This window comes from Pleurodeles waltl, chromosome 8 (genome assembly GCF_031143425.1).
Source record: "Pleurodeles waltl isolate 20211129_DDA chromosome 8, aPleWal1.hap1.20221129, whole genome shotgun sequence".
In the NCBI taxonomy this organism is placed as follows: Eukaryota; Metazoa; Chordata; class Amphibia; order Caudata; family Salamandridae; genus Pleurodeles; species Pleurodeles waltl.
In genome coordinates this window covers 216,900,142-216,914,999 of record NC_090447.1, presented here as the reverse complement: position 1 = coordinate 216,914,999, position 14,858 = coordinate 216,900,142, and positions in this window count along the sequence as shown.

The following is a 14,858-nucleotide window of genomic DNA, read 5'->3' as shown; positions in this document are numbered from 1 at the left end:
CTAAAATATCGTGAATAGTATCTAGGTATGGTTCAAATTGTGGATACCATTTGAAGTCTGTGAAGAGATTAGTTAAGCTACCATTGGCTCTGTGGATAATGTGGTCATTACATACATAGGACCAATATACGCGTTTCAATACATTGGAGTGGGCTTTTTCCAGTTTATGTGGTTTTTCCCAAAAATCTCTGAGTCCTAGTTTGTTGAACCATCTAGATACGTGTATGACCCTGGGAATAGTGGTTGAGTTGGAACATTTTAACAGATCTTGGAGTGAGGTTTTATAAACATCCAATTCTGGTACAGTCCATAGCCTTATCCAATATAAAAGTGGTTTTAAAATAATTAAGTCAGCTATACGTCTCAGACCCAGATCTAAAAACAGCGGTATCAATGGAGTGCTTGGGGGGCAAGCACATAAGGACCTTGCAAAGCTATTTTCACCAATAGTTAGCCTATTGCAGTCCGAAAAACTCCAAACCTCCGCACCATATGTAGCAGCACCCTGTGCTTTGGCAATATAAATCTTTATTGCCGGGGAGACAGTTTTTGCTGTCGTACCCCTATAAAAACGTAGGATAGACGCTGCATCATGCTGCAAACGGCCCACGCTTTTATTAACCTGTTCTACCCAATTCAAATTATCAGTGAGTCTTGTACCCAAATAGTCTATGGAGCAAACCTTGTCCATTAGATTCCCTACTAAGTGAATGGTACATTTCTTCCGTGCTCTTGAACGAAGTGCCATTAACTTAGTTTTCTTGAGATTCAACTCTAAGCCGTAGTCTCGACAAAAAGAGTTGAATCTATTGATGAGAGTTTGGAGGCCCATAGGAGACTTGGAAATAAGAAGAGAGTCATCAGCGAAAAGGAGGATGGGGATTTTTTGAGCGCAGAGGGTTGGGGCATCGTTCTGGCATGTCATTAAAACCTGTACCACCTCATTAATAAAAATAGAGAATAAAAAGGGTGCCAACACACAGCCCTGGCGAACCCCCCTGTTTATCGGGATTTTGTCTGTTAGTTCGCCAAGGTTGCCCCATCTCACTTGCGCATAAGTATCCTCGTGCAGCCGCTTCAGAAGTTTAATTAAATTGGCTGGAGTCCCTATTTTGTGTAACACCTCCCACAGCTTTTCCCTCGGAACTAAGTCAAAAGCTGATCTCAGATCAACAAAAGCAATATATAACGGTTGGTTTGCATGGGCTGTATATTTCCAGTACAGCACGGCCAGTCTGAAAACCTGGTCTACTGTGCTGATCCTCGGTCGAAATCCAGCTTGGAGGGGAGAAAGAATCTGCTGGTCTGTGGCCCAATGAGTTAGTCTGCCTAGAAGTTGCTTGGCAAATATTTTTGGGAGATTGTCAATTAGACTAATTGGTCTATAATTTGTCGGGAGGTTTGCGTTACCCTTTTTGTGAATAGGTATAATTTCGGCACCCTTCCATGTCGTGGGGATCTGCCCCCCTTCAGTGATTTTATTAGATAGTGTATTGATGTACCAGGTCCAAACTACTGGCTCAGAAGAGAATAGGACCCCCGGGATTTTGTCTGGGCCTGGGGCTTTCCCAAGTTTTAGTGAGCGGATAGCCTCAGCAGTTTCTTTGATAGTGAAACGGATGTGGCCCTTACAGTCCTGTAGGTCCCCTTTGTGGGGGACTAGGCCAGGAAACACATCCGAGAAGGAGGGGGGGTCTTGGGCCACTTCCTCTATGGCTGGGATTTTAGGGGTCTCGATTTTATCATATAGACTTAAAAAATGTTCGACCCATCTTTCTGGCTGTATATGGTTGTAATACCAGTCCTGCCCCCCTTCTCTCGCTTGCCTATCAGTTCCCAAAACAGTTTATTGTTGTTGGATTGAGTAGCGTCCAACAACTCCTGCCAGATTGTTTCCTCCCAGGTTTTTTGGCTCGGGTAATAGATTCTTTGTAAGTGCGTCTAGCTAGTTGTATTTCCCCATGGGTCCCTTCTATAAAGGCACTTTTTAATCCTGTCTTGGCCTTGTGGCAGGATTCGTCAAACCATGTACTAGAGGTACCTCCTTGGTGTCTCACCCCAGCCTTCTTGTAGAAGATGCGTTGGAGTCTTGTAGTCATATTTTCATGTATTGATAAGAGAGGGATATCATTGGGGTCATGGTCATAGTATGGGGCCAAGTTATCTGTAAAAGCCAGATAGATCTCACGTAGCAAGTAGGGATTCGACTGGACCTTTGGCCACCTAACCTTCGTAGATGAATTATTCAAGGTGGGAGTGGGAACCATAGTAGTTTGGTTATTTGATGTTCTATCAAAAACATCCCCTGACATAGAAAGTATTAGGGGGAAATGATCGCTTTCACATCTAGCATCCACCTTCATATCTTTCAAAAAGGGCCACAACCTCACATCCACTAAGAAGTAATCAATTACGCTTGTGGCTAAGCCTCGTTTGAAAGTAGGTGCAATGTCCAGGTCAGAGGGCATGCAGCCATTACATGCCCTGAGGCCATACTTCAGACAAAGAGATGCCAGTTGGATAGCTACACAAGAATTAAGGCAAAAACAGTCGCTAGTCAGCTGTGGAATCCCCCATGTTTGGTCTTCTTCCTCTGTGAGACCGGTTAGTATCACAGAGGGTTCAAAGGTACAGTTTACATCCCCAGCTATTATCAGATAAAAAGTTGGTTGTAGGGTATCTAGGAAGTCAAGTAGCTGTTTTAGGATCTGGGACTCAGTCCCTCGGGGTACTGAACGAGTGTAAACATTGATAAACATGATATTCAAATTCTGTTGGAACGTGATTTGCAACCCCATCAAATCTGGGCTATCAATTTTTAAAACCTTGGATACACATTGTACATTTTTGTTTAATAGCATCAAAAGGCCTCCTTTTGCTCGACCCGTCAGTTTTGTAGATGGCTGGGCCGCCGTGTTAAACGAAAGGAACCCATCTATAGTAATCTTCTCCTCAGCCCATGTTTCCTGGAAAAGGCATATATCTTGGGTGTTTATGTATGAACGCCAGTCAATGTCATCTAGTTTCCTCCCAAGGCCAGCTAGGTTCCAAGTCATAATTGATAGACCTTTTCCCTCAGAGACAGAACTTGAAGTCTGAAAGTTAGTTTCCTCAGGTATCGACTCTTTAACAGTAGGTCCATGAGAAACCGTTGAACTGGGTTCCTCTGAATCAGTCCCTAAGGTTGCCTCCTGGACTGTTGCCAGTCATACAGGATTGGGCTGGGTGGTATTGCCACACCTAGGTTGGTTACTTGTAATGTTACAACATGGATGACTGAAAACTTGCGTCTGGCCTTCATCCTCCAATACTGTCTCTAAGGTGATACATCCCCTCCTTTGTTCCGATAGATTACGGGTACGGTCATTAAACGCAATGAGGCTTTCGACCAGGGTTCTGTCATAAAATTCGATTGAAATTACATTGTGGGTCGACCCTAAGGGGCACCACTGCTTGGTGTTGCAGATATCTGAGCGTATGACCGATAAACAGTTTTGTTGGTGTCGCAGCCAGTGAGTTACCTTGTTGACCCTAGACTCATGGTCCTCGCTAAGCTCCGACAACAATTTCGGGACTTTTTTTAAAAAAAGAATATTTGTCCTAGACTTGGGACATTGGGTGTTTGGCAATATGGCTGGATCACAAGGATTTCTCTGATGGAAAATGGCACTGGTGGAACCGAGGGGAGGTTTGGGGGTGAGCGAGTCACTAACATTTGATAAAACATGAGACCTCTTAAACAAGGGGTTGTTAGCCTCTTTGCAGCTCCTAGTTGGCAAATAATTTGGGAAGTCTTGGGGGCGGCTATTGGGAGAAGTAGGGTTTTTCATAGTAACCCCCTCATCTGTTGGCTTTTTGCTGACTTGATACTCCAGTGTGAAGTTATCTTTAGAGCGTGTTGCATTCACATCTGTATCAGCCCAGTGTGCCTTCCCCTTTTGATAGTCAATGGCCTGGCCCCCCTGTGCACGCCAGGTAAGTGGAGTTGGGTCAGTCACTGTATGGCCTCTGTTCACCCCGTTGTTTCTTAAGTGGCATTTACATCCAAGTTCTGGTCTCTCCTGCAAGCATTTTGCCAGTTGTAACACCAAGGACCTGACTTCTTCCACTCTCTGGAGTATAAGGGAGACGTTAGGCTCAGTGAGAGAATATGTTAAGTGAGGAGGAGGGGCTAAAACTGGGGTACGAGGGATGACCTCTTCATTACAGTTGACTACAATGGGATCAGAAGCTCTAGGTGTTTCATCCTCCTCGGCTAAGGCCTCAAACCGGTTCCTACAAGGTATATTTGGGGTCAGTTTGATCACAGGACTCAGTGGTATAGTTGGAATAGGAGTACTTTCCTCTCTTCCCACTTGAGGAGACCCGCACTTATGCGAGGAGTCATTTACCTTGTTTATTAGATCATTAGAGGGTGAGGTAACTGGATGGTGTATTGCTGATGCGGTCACTCCACTGTTAGTCAATGTTGAATCCAAGCCTGGATCTTGTGTCTTTTTAAAAAAAAATCTTGAATCCTCCCAGAATCTTGAAAATCTAAGGAGTTTTTTGAAGGGGGAGGACCATTTTGACTAGAAGTACAATTTAGTATCGCCTCGACCTCTTCAAATAGCTGGTCAATCTCCTTAAAGGGTTTTTTGGGTTTAATAACTGGTTTAGCAGAACGCTTCCTCTGCTTTTTGCGGTCAGTCAGAGGGTCCAGGGGATCTGCAGCTTTCCTTTTCCCCATGAAGCCGGAGAAATAACAGCTACAGATGTCAAAAAAGAGAATGGAGTGCTTTAAATCTTACTTGTATATAGGACAGCAGATGAAGGAAAGTAGGCCCAGCCCAGCCTCAGTCAGCCGTAGACGGGCGTAGACGGGCCCGTCTTGGCCCGGTCTTGGCCCGGGCGCACGCCCCGCGAGGGGCGCGAGTTGAAATGTGTTCAAGTGGCCGCGTTTGGCCAATCAAGGGGAAGCGTCCCGTCCCCCAGCAACCAGGCTTCTCTCTGCGTCCCACGAGGGGCGCGCGTTGAAATGTGTTCAAGTGGCCGCGTTTGGCCAATCAAGGGGAAGCGTCCCGTCCCCCAGCAACCAGGCTTCTCTCTGCGTCCCACGAGGGGCGCGCGTTGAAATGTGTTCAAGTGACCACATTCGGCCAATCAAGGGGAAGCGTCCCGTCCCCCAGCAACCAGGCTTCTCTCTGTGTCCTGCGAGGGGCGCGCGTTAAAATGTGTTCAAGTGGCTGCGTTCGGCCAATGAAGGGGAAGCGTCCCGTCCCCCAGCAACCAGGCTTCTCTCTGCATCCTGTGAGGGGCGCGCGTTGAAATGTGTTCAAGTGGCCGCGTTCGGCCAATCAAGGGGAAGCGTCCCGTCCCCCAGCAACCAGGCTTCTCTCTGCGTCCCACGAGGGGTGCGCGTTGAAATGTGTTCAAGTGGCTGCGTTCGGAAAATCAAGGGAAAGCGTCCCGTCCCCCAGCAACCAGGCTTCTCTCTGCGTCCGCAGAGAGATTCTTGTAAACTAATGAAGAGTTGGGTGAATTTACCCCTTACAATTATGGGGATGGCCAATCTTGTTAAGATTATGATATTACCTAAACTTTGATTTATTCTTAATGCAGTACCCCTAGTATATAACAAAGAGTGGCTGGATAAACTGCAGGGCAAAATTAGTAGCTTTATTTGGGTTCCAAGGGTGAACGTATTTCATTGAAGAAACTGAGGGCGAAGAAGGAGAAAGGGGGGATAGCGATCCCCGACCATCTTTATGCCTGGGCAACTTTTATGAAAAATACGAGGGGGGCTATGAATATCATGGGGTCTACGGAGCTGGCGCAGATCCTCAAAGAGATGATGGAGTCTAATCATGGAGTACAAGGAAACTTTCTTTATAAATTCGGGCCCCCAAATACTTCAAGAAAGTCAGATTTAAAATCATGCAATATGCTGCAAAACAGTGGTTTGCAATAAGAAAGGCCACTGGCTGGCCATGCTATAGTAAATACGCTCCTATTTGGGAGTCTCTGGGCTCACCGGAATGGACTAAAGATATTCTAGTTAAGCCACTGAAAAAGGCAGGATTTGTGTGCTGGGGGCAACTGTTCATCGATGGGAACTTGATACCGTATGAGGATCTTGAGGTGGCAACAGAGGGCAAGTTAGCTAGTTTCAAGTACTTTCAAATAGGAAACTGGGGGAAGAGTGTGAAGGAGAAAATAGGCGACTTAAATGAGATAGAAGATTTACTTCGTCAGGGTAATTTCTGGAAGAAGGAACTGACGAGGTCGTATTGGACATTGATGGAAGTTATAGATGGAGAATTTAATGTGCCTGAAGAGATTTGGAAGGAGCGACTTCCAGGATTACTGATCAAAGAACTATGGCAAGTATCTTCAGTTTTGTTGTACTCCACAGTTAAACCTGCCCATTTAAGAAGGAATCATCGGTTTGCAATTCACAGAGCCTTCTGGGCCCCAGAGAAGCTATCTAAATGTGCACAAGGCAACTTGATCAGCTGTAAGAAGTGCGGTCTGGGCTTGGCAGGTGACGGGCATATGTTTTGGGAGTGCCCCCAGCTCTCCCGGTTCTTGAAAGAGGTGGGAGAGGCAATCAGTGATATTTTATCGATTACTTTCCAGGTGGACCTATCTTTGGTTGTTTTTGGAGGCCTTCCTGCCACAACAGGGCTGAGTAGGAATGTGGCTAAATTGCTTTTCTATATGATGTTGTTGGCTAGGAGGGAGATATGCAGGAAATAGATCAGCACCTCTCCCCTACTTATACGGATTGGGTGGACGCCTTGAATTTGGGAGCTAGTAAAAAGGAAAGTAAGAGAAGTAAGTTTTGGGGTCCACTAAAAAGGTGGTTGGAAAGAAGATAAACTCGACGTCCCATGATTACACCTATGGCCGCTCGTAGAAGGGCTCTGGGGGAGAGTTATTAAAGATAAAAACCCAGAGACCCGGACATTCCCGGATGGGAGCCGGAAATGGCAGCTCACTTTGAGGCTACTGGACCTTTAGAAGGAGGCCCCCAGGACAATATCTGGTTTGCCGTATGGTTGGATGAGAAATAAATATATATATATATATATATATATTAGGCAATTAATGCAATAGAATCAATACAAATAAAACATTATCAAAATATAACAATGTTTTTTTATAAAACTCAGTGCATTACCCAGCTCAAGTGGTACTCACTGATGTTTCCTTATATCAAAAACATTCATACTCATACATTCTAAATCCATTCAAATGTTTGATTTCACTACTCCCTGGTGTCACCACTGTGCAACAGTCAGAAGACAGATAGTGTGCTTTACCACAGAGATAACAGAAGTATGGCTGATGCTTATATTTATCACTGTGTGAATGTGTGCCTGTTCTGTCTGTGTATGTTAAAGCTAGTAGTTGATGGAAGATGGCCTAAATACGCTTCAGTTACAGTAGATGATCCAACAAATTAACACAGAGAGAAGAGCCAAGGGACTTTCAGCCAAATATACGTATCTTTTTTCTTGTCGCAAATGGCCCGATTCACAGAATCGGGCCATTTGCAACAAGAAAAAAGCATTTCGGTGTGTACAGACCCTATTTTGCAATTTGGTAATCTACTTACCCAATTGCAAAATAGGTTTGCAAGTCACAATTAGGAAGGGGCGTTCCCTTCCCAATTGTGAGTCGCAGTGCGATGTAGGATTGTTTTGTGACTGTGAATACGGTCACAAAACAATTGCAGCTAGTACCAATTTCAAATTGGTGCTAACCCATTCGCAAATGGGAAGGGGGCCCCAGGGGACCCCGTCCCCTTTGTGAATGGTAGCGAAAATATTTTTTCAGAGCAGACAGTGGGCCCATGGACCAATGCCTGCTCTGAAAAAATGAAAAGAAAACTTGTAATTTTTGTTTTTGAAATGCTTTATTTAAAAGCAGTCAGAGACATGGTGGTCTGCTGCCCCCAGCTGGCCACCATCCCTGTGAGTGCAGCCATTCCCAATGGGGTTGCAAATTGCGACCTACCTCATAAATATTAATGAGGTAGGTCATTTGCAACTCCACTGGGAATCACAAACAGTGTGAAGTACACTGTTGTACATATGATTTTGCGACTCGCAAATGAGTCGCAAATTGTGAGTTGCAAAACTCTGGGTCATACATCTCGCCCTAGCTGTGGTCAAAGAGTCCCTGCTCTAGCTGAGCCTTGAAAACATTATGCAAGTGGGTTATGCAACACGCATAATGTAACAATACAATAAGCCTCTTCAAAATTAAAAAAGTTTGTTTTTTTAGCTTGCGGAGGAGTTTCACCTTAGTGCATCAGACAACATGACTCGATTGTGAGCCCCATGCACCAACGGAGCGTGACTTTTTTTGATGCTTTGGTGGCACAGACTGCAGACCCATATCTATGAGGCTCCATTAAACTACTTTACATGGCTTTTCATGACCTCATAGATATGGAGTAAGGCAAGACAGTGCAAGTCGCTGCATTGCCTTATTCTGCATCAGGGTGGTATTCCATGGGTGTTGCAGTAGGCTTTTTTAAAGCATTCCCCGATTTAGAAGGACTTGTATATGTGCTTCATTTTGCAGCACACATAGAGAGAGGAAAATGCCTCCATGGATTGTTCCTGCACAAAACAATCCTGCATGCAACAGAGGTACCCTTGCACCATAGTGCAAGGGTGCCTGCATCTACGTGAGGCAGCCTAAATGGCCAGCACAGAGGGAAAGGACAGGAATCTGTATTTCATTTTTATAGTGCATTCCTGCCCTTTCCCAGTGGCACAGGGCAGTACAGCAAGGTAACGTAGCCTGGACAGTCTTAGCTGGAAGAGGGTGATTTGGTTTTGCGGTTTGGATGCTGCTAACCCAACATCTGGGTTCTAACTCTGATTCTTCACTTGACCAATAATAATGTGAGTTGGGGAAAGTCACAATATATGTGATGAAAAACACAAAACTGTGGGGCTGGTATAGACCTAAGAATGCAGTTATTATGCCTTTGACCGTATGGAGTAACGACAATCCAAATTTAGAAAGGTCCACCACCCCAGTGGACATCTCTTGCATCGCAATAGCCATCATAATGGTTGTCCTGTCAATGTGTTAAATATTTAACAGACAGCTCAGCCAACATGACTGTACCATCTGTCAAACTTTCTGTGAACTCTTGATCACAAGTCCCCTCAAGAGCACATTTGTCTAGCCAGTAAAGTCTGTTCGCTGCCATCTCGGTCACTCCCCTTGAGGGCGTATGGAGGTGTGGCCCAATTTGGCCACACCGGAGACCACTATTTCAGATCTATCAGCTTGGCGAAGCCCGAAAAAATAAACAATATTTGTTGTTTGTTTGACTGTAAATAGTGTAGTCTACCTGATTTGCTTATTTTTTATTTATTTGCAAAATATCTCCGATTTTTTAATTTATATTTTACACTCTGGTTTTGGAAATAATGTAGACAGGCTCCAGATGGTGAATGCCCCTTTTCACTGGGTAGCTACAAGATTTTGTTCCCAGAATATGAAATAACATGCAGACCCATAATTCCCTGGTACTTTGTTGGATGTGTATTACCCATTCTGGGGTCAACCGTGCTCCTATTTACAACATGAGGTGTGTGTCTTGGGAGGCATAACAACATCCATGCAGTTATGTTCACCTGCAGTAAGTAGGTCCAACTGTTCTCCCCCCCCACAATTCTGCTCCATAGAGAGCTGCTGATTGGGCTCTGTATGTATAAACCTCCAGGACTGGTAAAATTGTTTTGAAGTTAGTAGCTTGATGCTTTTTATTATTACCATGGAGTTATGTAACAGTGATGTCTTGTATTTGGTAATGTGGGGTTTCCAAGACAATTTAGCATCTTGTGCAATACCAAGCGAGCTAAAGTTAGTCACGTACTCCAGTTGTTGTGGATGAACGGAATTACCAGTCAATCGATAGATTCTAAATCACCGTTGACATGGTTATAGCCACATAAGTTAGTAGGCTTAGGTGGAGCTACCTGAATATGATTTGTTTCCCAATTGGGTATGTTCAGCTTAAATCTTATTGCTGAAGTTAAAGGTGGACTAGTTCTTAGATCTAAGGCAATCAACCAATCAGCTAGGATCTTAGATCTGAGCACTAGAGTTATAATTTCTAAGTTTCCATTTTCGCTATGTGATCATTCAGCCTTGATTATATCAGCATGAACTATTGACAAACATTGTCGATCATATCTGATCCAATAGGTGACCTTATTTTTATGGGAGGCTTCATCTTCCCTAACCTCGGGTTTTAATTTAAGGACATTGATCATAAACACTTTGTAGGCCCCAAATTCTGTGAGTACTTGTTTAAACTGCCCACTGAAAAATGCTTCAGGTGTTGGCATCTATCATTACTATACACCTGTGTATTAGGGAGCTACCTCTCATCTTGACTTCGATTCTGGTTTCTGTCTACCCACCCAATACCGAGGGCTACCGGAGACATAAGTATTTGACCTTAATCTGGGGTTATTATACCCCCCCTTTGTTTCCCGCCCCATCTCTGATGGAAAATCCCTTGATGTCCTAGCTCGTGTGCTCCTTTGCCCTCATTCACCCCTCTAAATGATTTACAATAGGCTTTCGTAATGGTGATGCTAACGGCATTGTTGGGCATCAATCTGTAAGGTTGCAAGGTTAGATGCAGCGCCTTGCAACACGTTTTCAATGCTTGTGGATTCTCATTTTGAGAAGTGCTATGCTCTTTCATGTAAATTTCCAGTTTGGTCCCTTCTTTGTTAGTTTTAACCACTAGTCTTTCTATCAGTTTTCTTATATCTACAATCTCTTTTGCCAGGGTATTGAGACTTGAATAAAGCTCCTCCACTTCAATGGCACTGGGGTTATATTGTACCTGATCAGGTGACCATGAGGAGTTACTTGAGGGATGAGGACTAGTTAGAGTTTGAGAAACATGCAGGTCACAGTTAAATACACTTGTGTCAGAGTTATGTGCTGGGAGTTGAACTGAACTGTCTCTTCCTGAGGGGGCGTTCCTGCTTTATAGCTTATTTCCGTACCACAGGTACCTCCTGGGGCCTTATGCAAGCTAGGTGACATAGTCCCAGTGAGTGGTAGATAAAAACGGCACCCACACAGATGGACGTGCATTTGCGCTTTATAGCACTTTTTCTTACCACAGCTGGAAGATCATTAGGGCCGCCTACTGGGGCCCTATGCAGGCTAAATGATGTAGTCCCAGTGAGTGGCAGACAGGAACAGCACCTGTGCAGCTGAACGAGCGTTTGCGCTTTATAGCACTTTTCCTTGCCACAGGTGGAAGATAATTAGGGCCGCCTCCAGGGCCCTATGCTACCTGGATGATGTAGTCCCAGTGAGTGATAGACAGAAATGACACCCGCGCAGTGGCACAAGTTTTCTCTCTTTATAGTGCTTTTCTTTGCCACAGGTGGAAGATAATTAAGGCCGCCTCCAGGGCCCCTATGCAGGCTGGATGATGTAGTCCCAGTGAGTGGTAGCCAGAAACAGCACCCGCGCAGTGCGACGAGCATTCACACTTTATAGCGCTTTTCCTTGCCACAGGCGGAAGATGAATAGAAAAAGTACCTCTAGTTATTTTTCTTCAAACATTTGCTGTTTTTCATGAGTCTTTCTTCCAAATAGGTTCCTTAAACTAACAGCAGCGTAATTTATTCTTGCTGCTTGCCTTGCGATATTTTCCACTAATTGTGTTTAGACCTTTTATTCCTTTCGAATCTGTTTCCATCTCTCGCATATGGTGCTTGTTCATAGCAAGTAGACACTGCACCTATCTGTACCTTGATGCTTCTTGAATATTTCACCTGAACCCTGTTATTAGATTTAAAAGGGCTGGCTGAAGCTTGCTGGAGGATAATTGTAGTTAATGGAGTTGTAAGACTGCCACTGTGACAATTTACTGCTTATTGGCATGTTGATTACTGCGTGACAAACTCTGTTGGGCAATTAATCTTAATTCTAGGTGGGGGTGTTTTGTTATTAAAACACGAAGGTGTGTAGCACTGCTTAGTTTGCAGAAAACAGTTGTGGGGCATTACAGGCTTTGAAGGTAGGACTAAGGGATTTATTATGCAATTTGGAATGGGAGTTGTTCTCTTTGCAGTACAGTTTCACACACTGTGTTATTTTTTGTGTATTATTTTCCATTATTTTGTGTAGTTTTGGAAAGATGCCTCAGGTGGCTTCCAAAACAAACTGGCAGGAACAAGAGATTCAAGCTGGAGTCCTGCGATTAGAATGGAATTACAATTGCTTTCAGCTAAAATGGACGATGCATGTGCAGTTGCAGGTGGGATTTGGGTTGTTGAAAGTTTTTTTTTTTACAAAGTAATTGTAGCCAGTAGGTAGGATCTGACTCGATTGAAGCATTGTAACAGTGGAAAACGATGAGGATTCTGTCCCTTAATTGATCCAAGGGTGAATTCAAAGACAACCTCAGTGGAATGTGAAAACGATCAAGAATTATTAGGAGACAGATCGTCAGTGAAACTATGATTAATTAATCTGATAAAAAAACAAAATGATTTGATAGAGATGTGTGGCATAAAAGAGCGCTACAAATATTTATTGAGAATCTTGTTTTATCGGTGACTACTACCAGGTCTGGACTGAAGAAGAGCATCAGGAAGTTTCGATTTTGACTAAGCATTGGAAAGCGAAACAGGCATTGACTAAATAATGTGTGATTTGTGAATTTTATAAATTGAAATATTTAGTGAATTAATGTATGTTTATTGTTGTTTACTTATCATGAAAAACGGTAAAACTGTATTTCTAATATTTTATGAAAATGTAATTTTACGTTTTTCTTTATAGGTATCCAAATTATGACACAGTGATAATGTTTTTTAACTAAAATGAAATATATGGTAAATGAGAAAGTATAGGTTCTACATGTTACTGGCATTCGTGGTATTGTTTTCATTTGTATAGTTTTGGAAAGATTCAGTTCTATCCCCTTCTTAAACAAATGTACTTTTTGAAACATTTTGGAGGTGCTTAGAATGAGTCTTTGGCTTGCCGACCTAAAGAAGGGTTCAGAACAGCTATGTCTTTAGGATAGCCACACAGAACATGTAGGAAAAAACCTAGCATAAACGAAATTCCTAGATGATGTGTATGTATATTGATCATTCGAAAAGCCTGACTAAAATGTACAATTTTGTGCCCGACCAGTCCAGTCATTAATTCTTTGGTTAAAATGCAAGTAATAATGGCTTAGCCTTCTGGTCAGGCAGATTGAGTCATACTGGACCCTCTATGGGCACAACATTCAGCACACAAGATGAACTTCTAGCCTTAACCTTAAGCTGACCAGCATATCCCTCGTTGTGTGAAGTTGATGTATACAATGCAATGATCACCGCATGTGGGTTTCCAGGCACACAGGTAACCTGTGTAGGTTTGTTGTCCTGTTGTGCTTTTATGAAGAGCCAGGTCTTAAGTCTTGGGTGCGTTGTAGGAGATTCAGTATCCTCCACTTTTGCTTTTGCAGATGTGCAGAGTGTGTGCAAAGTGTAGGTGTCTGGTGAGCTAGTGAAAGTTTTTGCATCTGTTCAGGTATTCTGGTCCTGAGTTGTGTAGGGATTTGTACGTGTGTGTGAGAAGTTTGAATTGGCTGAGCTTGTGAATGGTAAGCCAGTGAAGCTCCCTGAGCTGTGGTGTGAGGTGGGTGCAGCAGGGGGGTGTAGTATGAGTATTGCTGTGGTGTTCTGGATGGTCTGGCATCTGTGTAGGAGTTGTTTGTCGATTCCACCATAGTGAGTGTTGCTGTAGTCCAGTCTGCTGTTGATGAGTGCTTCGGTGACAGGCTGTCTGGTGTTATGAGGCAATCATTTGAAGATCTTTAGGAGCATACATACGATGTGAAGAAGGAGGTGCACAGTGCACTGATAAACTACACAATATGGTTAAGGGACAACAGGCCAGGTGCTATTTCCTCCAAGACCAAACACCACGGTCTGAGTTCAAAACATTTAACCCTGTTGAAGATGTATAAATATCTCAATTATTTCTAGAAAATCCAAAAACACATTGAAGTATCTTCTCAAAACAAATTGAATCCAATTAGATCCAGATCATTTTGCTTCAATAAAATCAATCTTTATTATGATCATTATACAACCAGCCAACCCGTGTTTCGAGGTGTGATTCTCTTATTCAGGACTGTAAATTAATTAAACATCACTTATAAAATAAAAAACAAAAATCTGGAAATCATAAGGCAATATCAAAACCTTAAGTTAAAATTAAGGTACAAGTGTTCAGGTTGCCTATGATTTCCCAATGGAACCCGTACAATATTCCCTTTTCAGATTCCAATGGAAGCAGAGAGTAATGCAAACCAATAATAATCACTATCAAAATTTCAACAGACAATATTATATCAACTATCAAATTTCAATCATAAAATCAGTTTCTACAATTCCACATAAAAATCAAAACTAAAACTGTTGGAAAATAAACTTTGAAGGTTACCTAAGTTCTTGATATAATAAGCATCTTAATGTAGTCCCACCTGAGAACATCTAAGTAACATTCCATAGCAGACTCTTACTTGCATTTCCTTCACATTATTTTAACATAAGGAATAGAACCTTCAAATAATCCTAAATCCTACCCCATACATTCAAAAGACACCGCAGAGTAGTAGCCCTCTCCAACAATCCTGCTACATTGGTGTGTCCACAGCCATCTTGTCCTCTATTTCTACTCAGTTGAAATATTTGCCAAACCAAGAGCATGCAGTCTGACCTGGAAGTGAAATACACTTGCTTATAAGAAATGAAAGAAATAATTGTGTCCTAAAACTAGTTTTACACTTGTATTGATACTATCTCACA